The sequence below is a fragment of the Stenella coeruleoalba genome, assembly GCF_951394435.1.
Source record: "Stenella coeruleoalba genome assembly, chromosome: 1".
Taxonomy (NCBI): Eukaryota; Metazoa; Chordata; class Mammalia; order Artiodactyla; family Delphinidae; genus Stenella; species Stenella coeruleoalba.
Window position 1 is genome coordinate 146,545,354 of NC_137169.1, and position 10,313 is coordinate 146,555,666.

The following is a 10,313-nucleotide window of genomic DNA, read 5'->3' on the forward strand; positions in this document are numbered from 1 at the left end:
AATTTTTTTTGCAAATCAGCATTTGCTTTTAAACTCTTAAAATGTCAATTAAAAAAATCCTTACAGATAAATCTTAAAGTTATTCCTTTCAGTCTCAATTAGTTTTTTACTTTTAGCTATATATTGAACACAGAATCAGTTTCTAAGTACATGTCTAATGAAAAACAGTTTCACTGTAAAATAAAACTAGACAATCTATTATAACTGGTATAGAAGAGTCTGAGTGTGATTTATCAAAATTCAGAATTAAATTTCTATAATAGTTGAAACACTTTCAGTCTCTTCTTACTATTCAAAACCTGAAACTTCCTATGAGACTAGAAAGTCAGCAGAGAAGATCAAACAGACTTAAGCACTGCCCAACTTCTTCTAAAGTGATGAACTCGGGCTTCCCTGGTGGTGCAGTGGTTGGGAGTCCGCCTGCCGATGCAGGGGACACGGGTTTGTGCCCTGGTCGGGGAGGATCCCGCATGCCACGGAGCGGCTGGGCCTGTGAGCCATGGCTGCTGAGCCTGCGTGTCCGGAGCCTGTGCTCCGCAATGGGAGAGGCCACGAGAGTGAGAGGCCCGTGTACCCGCAAAAAATAAATAAGTAAGTAAGTAAGTAAATAAATAAATAAATAAATAAATAAATAAATAAATAAAGTGATGAACTCTTAACATTGAAGTAGTCATCTTGAGTAACAAGGGAATTTCTCAGTCTGTTCTCTGGATTAAATAGACACGATTCCACCGTCTGTATGCTTCAGCCCACAGATTTCTTTTGTGGGCCATTTCCAGAGGATGGAGTAGCTTCATGAATTGAGCATTCACTTGGCAAAACTTCAGCTCCTGGATCAACTTCATTACAGTGGTAGTTAACAGCTGTATAATCCAGAGGAATAACGTAAGTCCTTTGTTCCCCAGTAGACCACTGAGGTGGCATCTGATAACTATAAACCCACAGCTGATATCCGGTCATAACCTGAACTGGTGAATTTGGATAAGGAGGATAAGCCTGAACATACTGATTCATCGTGATTGGAGGCTGCATGTAAGTTTCAGTGTTGGGATTACTCCAGTGTCTGGATTACACTGAAACTGTGGTAGAGGAGGAGGATTAAAAACCAAAGGACGGGGCTTCCCTGGTGGCGCAGTGGTTGGGAGTCCACCTGCCAATGCAGGGGATGCGGGTTCATTCCCCGCTCCGGGGCGATCCCATGTGCTGCGGAGCGGCTGGGCCCATGAGCCATGACCACTGGGCCTGTGCCTCCGGAGCCTGTGCTCCGCAAAAAAAACCCCAAAGCACGTGGCTGTACATGATAAGCACTTAAATTTTGTTTCCTGATTGCAGGGCCCAGTTTCAGCTTTTTACCATGGAAATTTATCTGTGCTTCTACTATCTTCTGCACATCCATGTCATTATAAAATGAAACAAGTCCATAGCCTTTGGACACACCAGTTCAGTCCGTGATTATCTTCACTTCTTTTACTGAACCATACGTAGCAAAGAAGCTTGTAATTTCGGTTTCATCCATCCTAACATCAATTCTACCACCACCAAAAAAAAAAGGTATTTGGCATGATTTTGCCTTCTGGTAAAACATAGCCTTGGCTGGTCGTAGTTGGTGAAGGCTGGGTGCTGGCCTCTCTGGAGGCGGTTGAGTTTGGAGTCTCAGGATTTGCAGCCTCAGGATGGCGGCAGCCAGGGTTCCCGCAGAGGGGCTTTCGGAGGAGCAGGGGCTGCTGTTAGGCCTGCTCGTGCCCGCCGCCCGGCTTGACAGGGCGCAGGCGGACGAGCGGGGACAGTCAGAGACGGGTGGCGAGGCCGATGGGCACAGGCGGACTCCCCTGGCCTTTTCCTTAGGATCACCTGTTCTAGATGGAAACTTCTTTAAGGCCTGGATCAGATCATCTTTTCTAGACTGTCAGTACTAAGTTCATCCTAGTGGAGCCAGAGTTCTAACCAGTCCGGGGGAGAGTGTGAATGGAGGGCGGTGGTATTGACATTTGACATCATTAATTGATATTTGCTATGGTAATCATTATTATGGTACCGATATCATTATCTTATTCTCTACCTGATTCTCTACCTCTCATACCTGATAAAGCAGGGAGGAAGCATTTGCACATTCTGACGGGTAATTGGAAAGGTGGCCTGAGTAAACAAAATACATAATAACGAGTGTGGAGTCATTTGGGAATCCCTGGGATTAGCTCTGTCCTGCTGAGCCAGATCCTTTTCCCAGATACTTCAGCATTTTGTTAATAGCTCAGCACTGCAACTATCATGGAAAGGAAACGAGCTTTTGCCATCCACTCTGGTGAGAAGCTACTGGCGTGTTTTACCCGCTTCCTGCATGTTCATTAGGGAATGTGACACTCCAGCCACCAAGCAGCCCCGACACCTCCTGGAAACACTTTTTGCTTCCTCTGCAATGCAGCTCTAAGCTGTCCTTTGAGCATTTGGCCTGCCGCTTGCTCTTGGAGCTCTGACAGTTTCCTGGTGGGAGCTGATGAGTTTTCTGAAGAGCTGTGTGTGTGTATGTGTGTGTGTGTGTGTGTGTGTGTGTGTGTGTGTGTGTTCAAGGACGTATCTATGGTACTAAATCAAATAGCAAAGAAAGATTTATAATGAAATGTAATAGTCTCCCACTCCATCCTTCCCCACTCTTCAAACGTCACTTCTGACAGTTTACCTCCCAAACCATAAACAGTATGCTTGATTTCTTACCTTAGACGTATCTGTTGACTCCCTGCTACGAAAAACAAGGGTTTAGCTCTTTTCCCCCCTCATTCTGGATTCCATCCTCCTCTCAAATTTTTAATAAACGCATTGGTAATTTTAGTTATTTTCATCACTTTTGCAAATTTAAACAATATACGAAAACCTCTATGTCTCGCTCCCTGAGCTGCAGACAGTGTCTTATTTTTGCATCATGTAAAACTAGACTATGAAGCGACCGTGTCTTGCACCTCCTCACCCAGCCTGGTCTCCCAAGCCTGTACTAGCTACACCTTGGCGTTTGCGATGTCAAGATGGGTAACCGTAACATTCTGTTTAGTCCTTTGTTTATAAGTTGATTTTAAATGCTGAAAACAAGTAAGTGACATTTATGTTACCATGATTATGTAAATATTCTTTATTGTAGAGCCAAAAAAAAAAAAGCTGTGGGTCCAAAATAAACCCTGGGCCACTCATTCTAAGCGAAGTAAGTTAGAAAGAGAAGGACAAATACCATATGATATCACTTATATGTGGAATCTAAAATATGACACAAATGAACTTATCTATGAAACAGACTCACAGACATAGAGAACAGACTTGCGGTTGCCAAGGGGGAGGGGGTGTGGGAGAGGGTTGGACTGGGAGTTTAAGATTAGCAGATGCAAACTATTATATATAGAATGGATAAACAACAAGGTCCTACTGTATAGCACAGGAAACTATATTCAATATCCTGTGATAAACCATAATAGAAAAGGATATATATATATGTATATGTATAACTGAATCACTTTGCTGTACACCTGAAACTACCGCAATATTGGAAATCAACTATATATTCAATTAAAAATCATTCTGAGAATACTAATTATAATTTTTGAGCATTTTATGTTCCCAAATAATATTTGTTTGCTCTAGAGTCAGTCCTTCAAAGGGGACCAACCTAAGGTATCACCTATTACTTTGGAGAAAGTAGGGCTGTGGGTCTTCACTACCAAAATTTGTTCTTTGGCAAAGACCTGAGGCCATGTCTCCTCATTGTGAATTTAGGTCAGCGTGCTTCTTGTACGAGGATGCATGCATTTCAGCCTCGTCTTCAGTGAGAGGCTGACCAGCGCTCTGTGAGCAAAAGAAACATCCCTGGACATCACCCAAGTCCCTTGTCCAAGGGCAGCTTCTAGGCTCCCCCAGGGGCACTAACCACAGAACTGTGCAGCCCCTTGACTCTTTCCTGAAGAAGATTTCTCTAAGAAAAGGGTTCCCCTCCCCAATTTTCCCCAGAGCCTGGAGAAGCCTCTGAGATGGACAAACTGAAGGACTGGGATGTAGGAGCCCAACACTTTGCCCAAAATCCTGCAGAAGGAAAGCAACCGGTGTGCCCCACAGAAGCCTGAAGAGGCAGTGAGATTGCGAATGGGACTCGGGGCTGAAGCTGACATGCTGTTTGCAAAAGAACACAGCACAGCCCTTGCCCCTTAACCTGCTCGCGACCACTTACAGCGGGCAGCCTCTCAGAGGAAGATGTTGCTATCGCCCTATGTTAACACGGCCTGTTACTGGGTGTCTATAAACAGAATAATACTTTTTTTTTTTTTTAAAGCCTTCAGAGTCCTTGCAAGAAGGAAGGCTCCAGCTGGAGTGGATGGGATGACCTCTGCCAGGCGGTCTGGCTACAGGACCCTAAGGCCAAAGCCCTAAGGCGGGTCTCTCAGTCCTGAGGACTTGTTTGCCTCGTCCCGGAATGAGAAGCCATCTCCCTCTGAGGGAGGCCAGAGGAGGGAGGCTGAGGGAGGCTGAGCCCTTGCCACCCCTTTGGGCCTATCTAGGAGAATGCTAGGAAGGAGAAAATGGGGAAGGGTGGAGGGAGGAGTTTCACAAAGGATGCAGCAGAGATGGGCCCTTGCTTCTGTGGTACCCTATTCCTTCCTCTGCCTTCACCACATCACTGTGGCCGCTTCTTAATTTGTTAACAGTGGGAGGGAAGTTTAGAACTTCCTGGAATCCAGCCTCAGCCGATGTGAAACGTGTCCAGCCAGACCCCAGAGGTCTTGGCAAATCAGCTTCCTGCCTCCCAGAGGCTGAAGCCGTCAAGAGGACAGAGCCCCCTTCAGGAAAAGCATTTATGAGTAGGGCAGGAAGGTCAACCCTGGAACCCCTAATGGTGCCACCTTTGCTACGAAGGAGCAAGACAGAGCAGACCCTGTGGCTCCGAGGTCCCCGTCCAAAGGCTCAGCGCCCATCGTACATCTACCTGGGTCTCCTTGCCATCACATACACTCCATTTCTACCCTCACAACCATGGGGGCCTTTGGGAAGGAAAACTGAGGCCAAAACACACAAACTAATATCACCCAAGGCCATGAGCCTGAATGTCAGGGACACCACTGGGATTTGAACGCAGGCCCCCTGACCAGGGTAGGCCGTGCCCGCAGCACCTTGATCTCGTGGGTAAACAATCTCTTCATCTCAGTAGGTGGGCCACTTCTGGTCAGCCAGCTCATCCCATCTGCAGTTCGCTCATTCAATCAGCATTCACTGAGCACCTATCAATCACCAGACACCTCAGGGCTGGGGAGACAAAGACAGGGTCCCAGCAGTAGGAAGTCCACCCTTAGTAAACAGACAGCTGCACGGGGTGATAAGTGTGGCTGGGCTGACGTGAGGCAAATGTGGATTCTCCCTAGCTTCCCAGTGAGCTGTCGATGTCAGATTTCCCTTCCTCTGGGGTTTGGGACACTTCCACGCTGACTGGCAGAGGTAGCCCTGCCACCCACTGAGCTTTGGGGTTGGAAAAGGCCCTGGCACAGTGACTTGTGGCTGTGATTCCTTATGACCTGTCTGTGCCACAGCCTTGACTACAAAGCAAGTGTCATTCTTGACACCCCAAGGACACTGGCCAGGCTGCCTGTAGGCCCGTTAATGTGACCAGGCTTGGCAACAGTGTCCATGAACTGGTGCTCAAGGCACCTGAAGAAATAAGACAGGGCCTAAAAGAAAGAAGGGTGATGAGTCAGGGAATGTGTGGCTGAGGCCCAAGTCAGAGGTGCTGGCTTCTTCGTGCAGCAGGAACCCTTCCCTTCTTCTGAGTGGCCCCAGCGCCTGCTCCCAGACTGAGCCCAGCTCTACCTTGTCACAAGTCAGGTGGCCTGGAGCTGCGCTCTGTGCCTTAGTTTCCACATCTACTGAATAAGGAGGATGACAGTAGAGCCTCCATTGTAGGGTTATTTGAATTCTTATTTGTTAAGCACTTAAACAGTTCCCAGGACATGGAAAACACTATGGAAGGGCTTTTTAAAAAAAATAAAAGAAGGGATCCAAGAGGCAGCGGCCCCGTTACCTTCACCCAGGATCCCCTCCATGGAGCATGGAGAAGTCAAAAGAGGACAGGCTTACTCAACAGGAAGGTAGCACTATTGGTGGAATGTAAATTGGTGCAGCCACTGTAGAAAACAGTTTAGAGTTTCCTCAAAAAACAAAAATAGAGCTACCGTATGGTCCTGAAATCCCACTCCTGGGTATATATCCAGAGAAAACTGTAATTCGAAAAGATACATGCACCCCAATATTCAAAGCAGCACTATTCACAATAGCCAAGACATGGAAGCAACCTAACTGTCCATCAACAGATGAATGGATAAAGAAGATGTGGTATATATATATATATATATATATATATATATATATATATACTGTGTATATGTATATATAATATTCCATTGTGTATATATATATATACAATGGAATATTACTCAGCCATAAAAAAGAATGAAATAATGCCATTTGCAGCAACATGGAAAGACCTAGAGATTATCATACTAAGTGAAGGAAGTCAGAGAAAGATAAATACCATATGATATCACTTACATGTGGAATCTAAAAAATGATACAAATGAACTTATTTACAAAACAGAAACAGACTCACAGACATAGAAAATAAACTTATGGTTACCAAAGGGGAAAGGTGGGAGGATAAATTAGGAGTTTGTAATTAGCAGATACAAACTACTATATACAAAATAGATAAACAACAAGGACCTACTGAATAGCACAGGGAACTATATTCAATATCTTGTAATAAACTATAATGGAGAAGAATCTGAAAAAGAATATATATCTGAATCACTTTGCTGTATACCTGAAACTAACACAGCATTGTAAATCAACTAACTTCAATAAACAAAAACAAAACCAAAAAACAGGAAGGTAGCATTATTCGGGCACCAAATTAGTAAAGAATTCTTTTGAGAAGTTAATAGTCAATGTTGCAGAGAGAGCAGTGAGAAGGTGCCAGGTGCATTTACAGGTGCCACCTTTGCAGCAGTAATTTGGTCACATGTATCAAGGGCCTTAAAAATATTCATAAACTTGCCCCAGTAAGCCTCCTTTTAAATGAATCTGTCCCACAGAGATAATTTGAGATTTAGACAACAGTTGAAACACAAAGATTTTCTACAGCATTTCATACAATTACCAAAAAAATTAAGAAAATGCCCAACAAAAGAAAGATAAATACACAAAATAAATTGTTAAATAGTCATTAAAAACCATATTCAGAAGAATTTTAAATGGCATAAAGAAAGCTCACACTATGCAATGTCAGTTAAAAAGGAATATGTATCATCATTAAAATGTATGATTTCCTGCTGGAAAGGGTGTGGAGGAAAGGGAACCCTCCTACACTGTTGATGGGAATGTAAATTGGTGGAGCCACTATAGAAAACAGTATGGAGGGTCCTTAAAAAACTAAAAATAGAGTTATCATATGAGCCAGCAATCCCCCTTCTGGGCATATATCCAGACAAAACTATAATTTGAAAAGACGCATGTGCCCCGATGTTGATAGTAGCACTATTTACAATAGCAAAGGTGTGGAAACAACCTAAATGTCCAACAACAGATGAATGGATAAAGGAGATGTGGTACATATATACAGTGGAATATTACTCAGCCATAAAAAAGAATGAAATAATGCCATTATCATACTAAGTGAAGTAAGTCAGACAGAGAAAGACAAATACCATATGATATCACTTATATGTAGAATCTAAAAGATAACACAAATGAACTTATCTACAAAACAGAAACAGAAACATGCTCACAGACATAGAGAACAGACTTGTGGTTGCCAAGGTGGAGGGGGTACAGGAGAGGGTTGGGTTAGGAGTTTGGGACTAGCAGATGCAAACTATTATTTATAGAATGGATAAACAATAAGGTCCTACTGTATAGCACAGGGAACTATACTCAATATCCTGTAATAAACCATAATGGAAAAGAATATGAAAAAAATAAAATGTATGATTTCAGTCAACGCACACAGAAGAAAAAAAAAAAGAAATTTACCAATGTGTTAACAATGATTACTACTGAGTTGAAGATATCTGGGTGATTTTTAGTATCATCTTTATATTTCTTCTGTATTTTCCAGAATTTCTGAAGGCCTTTTTTAGTAATCAGAAAAATGAGATTTTTGTTTTGCTTTGCTTTGTTTTTAATGCACAATCTCTGTAGTTAAAACAGATAAATTCTGACAATAACCTGCCTGCTTAGGAGCTTGGGCAAGTTATTTAAGCACTCTTGATAACTCGGTTTGATCCACCACAAAATGGGGGAAAGAATACCTACTTCATGAAGACTGGAGGATGAGAAAATGAAGTAAAGCCAGCACCTGACGGTTCCGTCCACCACACCTTAGGCCAGGGAAGATGCCATTGGGGAAGAGTCCCATCCTCCCTTGGGATGTCAGAAGAGACCTGAGAGTTTACAGACTGGCTTTGCTGCCCTTACAATTTTGAAAAACATTCAGAAGGAAGTGCTTCTTGGCTGCATAAGCTGTATCCATGAACCCACACAAAGAAATTTCCTTCCAAGCATTCAACTGAAAGAGCGTTCGTAAAACGGTCTTGCAGACAAAAGTTGTCAAGAGCTGTTCAAGGGTTGGGGATTGTTGTTGGTAAGAATTGTGTGACACATTGGAATATTTTTCAGCCACAAAAAAGAAAATCCTGCCATTGGAATAAGTGGGATGGAGCTGAAGGACATTATGCTAAGCAAAATAAGCAAGACACAGAAAGAGAAATACCACATGATCTCACTTTATGTGGAATTTAAAGAACAGTCAAACTCCTAGAATCAGAGAGGATGGTGGTTGCCGGGATCGGGGGAGGGGGAAGTGGGGTGATGTTGGTCAAAAGTACAGCGTTTCAGTTATGCAAGATGAATAGGTTCTGGAGACCTGAGGTACTGCATGGTGACTATAGCTAATAATACTGTATTGTATAACTGATATCTGCTAAGAGGATGTAGCTTAAATCTTCTCAACACACACACATATAAATGGTAAGTACAGAGACGTGATAGATACATTAATTAGCTGGATTGTGGTGATCATTTCACAATATATAAGTACATCAAAACATCAAGTTGGGGCTTTCCTGGTGGCGCAGTGGTTGAGAGTCCGCCTGCCGTTGCAGGGGACGCGGGTTCGTGCCCCGGTCCGGGAGGATCCCACATGCCATGGAGCAGCTGGGCCCGTGAGCCACGGCCGCTGAGCCTGCGCGTCCAGAGCCTGTGCTCTGCAACGGGAGAGGCCACAACAGTGGGAGGCCCGTGTACCGCAAAAAAACAAACGAAAAAAACAACTGCCCAAATCAATGCACTGAATCCCACAGGCAAGCACGCACCAAAGAGAACTTTCCTCATTTCCCATGTACGTAAGTCAGGATAGTGGTTACCTTGGAGGGGTGGTGACCAGAGGAGGCATAAAAGGGGCTTTGGGGATGCTGGTGATATTGATTCTCAATCTGGATGCTGGTCACACAGTTCATTTGTAAAAAATTCACATTGTACTGCATCATGTATTCACTGTTCTGTATGTATGTATGTATGTTATATTCAATAATATGTTTATTTTAAGACCCCATTAATGAAAAGGCAAGCCGAAAGTAGGAGGAGATATTTGCAACACAGAAAAAGTATGCCGGTACATATATCACTTAGCTCTTTGCCAGCATGTTAAATTAAGGGCTTTTCCTTCTAAGATCTCTTCATCCTTCTCTAACTATGCATTTTTATGTGTTTCTATAGATATGTGTGATTTGACAATAAATTATTCTTTGTGTTTATTGAGCAGATTTTCCCTCATGACAAACTTTTAAATGCAGATGAGTGGAAATTCTGCTCTTTCTCTGGGGAAATTTTTCGAATAATTTTGTTATGTTGTTGTTGGTTTCTTTCTTCCTCTAGTTAAAAGATTTGATCTATTTCTTTTTAAAGCTCTTTACCCGATCTTCTCAGTTTCTCTCCCTCCCTACAGCATCACAAAGCGCTAGGCGGTCAGGAGGAGACACACGCTGTCAGCACGCCCCACCTTGATTTGACGGAAGGAGAAACTGAGACCTTCAGTCCAGCTGCCTGATCAGGAGGCTGTGGATACAAGGAAGAGAGGGAGAAAACCTGGGTTCCTAACAGTCAAGTGCAGCCCCTTGCAAGGTCACAACCACCTTCTAATATCAGTACTTTTATAAAAGCGCATTTAGGACAAGTGAGCAAGTGACACTAAATCACGGCAGGTCACGCCCCCCGCAGACAGCCCGACAGCGCCCATT

At 43.5% G+C, this 10,313-nt stretch overlaps 1 pseudogene across 1 annotated transcript; it reads right to left on the reverse strand.

The window, feature by feature from the left end:
* Window positions 1-338: 338 nt before the first annotated feature.
* On the reverse strand, window positions 339-5,171 carry LOC307175908 (deleted in azoospermia-like; annotated as a pseudogene). The gene is made up of 4 exons: window positions 5,118-5,171; window positions 1,288-1,703; window positions 662-1,123; window positions 339-393 (listed from the first exon to the last, which is right to left on the reverse strand). The product of its transcript is annotated as a deleted in azoospermia-like (transcript).
* Window positions 5,172-10,313: the final 5,142 nt, after the last annotated feature.